Source organism: Otolemur garnettii, unplaced genomic scaffold (assembly GCF_000181295.1).
Source record: "Otolemur garnettii isolate 467f Iridium unplaced genomic scaffold, OtoGar3 scaffold00077, whole genome shotgun sequence".
Classification (NCBI taxonomy): Eukaryota; Metazoa; Chordata; class Mammalia; order Primates; family Galagidae; genus Otolemur; species Otolemur garnettii.
In genome coordinates, this window is record NW_003852472.1 from 8,106,444 (window position 1) to 8,106,947 (window position 504).

Sequence of the window (504 nt, forward strand, 5' to 3'; positions counted from 1 at the left end):
TGGCTAGTGCCTTAGCTGCTTGAGCCATAGGCGCCGAGCCCCTATGTTCTACCTTAATACAATAATTTTCTGAAAATGTTGCCAATTTGATGAAAAAAATTAATTTACATTTCCTTGGTGAAAGTGAATAGTTTATAGCCATATACATATGACATTTTATTTATGTCCTGTGTCCCCTGTTCATTTATCCAGTCAAGTCTTAACATTTTAAAAATTCAACTCTATAAGCTTTTTCTTTTTTAAATTTCAGATTAATATGAGGGTATAAACAATTAGATTACAATGTTTGCCATTTGTTAGGTAAAGTCCCTGTTGTAGTTGTGTCCCACATTCAGGAGGTGTGCCGTATACCCTTACATTGTGCCCATTAGGTGGGAGCCCATCAATCCCCCTCCCTCCTCCTCTCTTCTCTCCCTCCTTCCCCCTCACCCCAACTTGAATTGAGTTTTTCTCTTCTGTGGGCATGTATTAGTTCATCTACTGGTTTTGCATTAGTATTGAGTA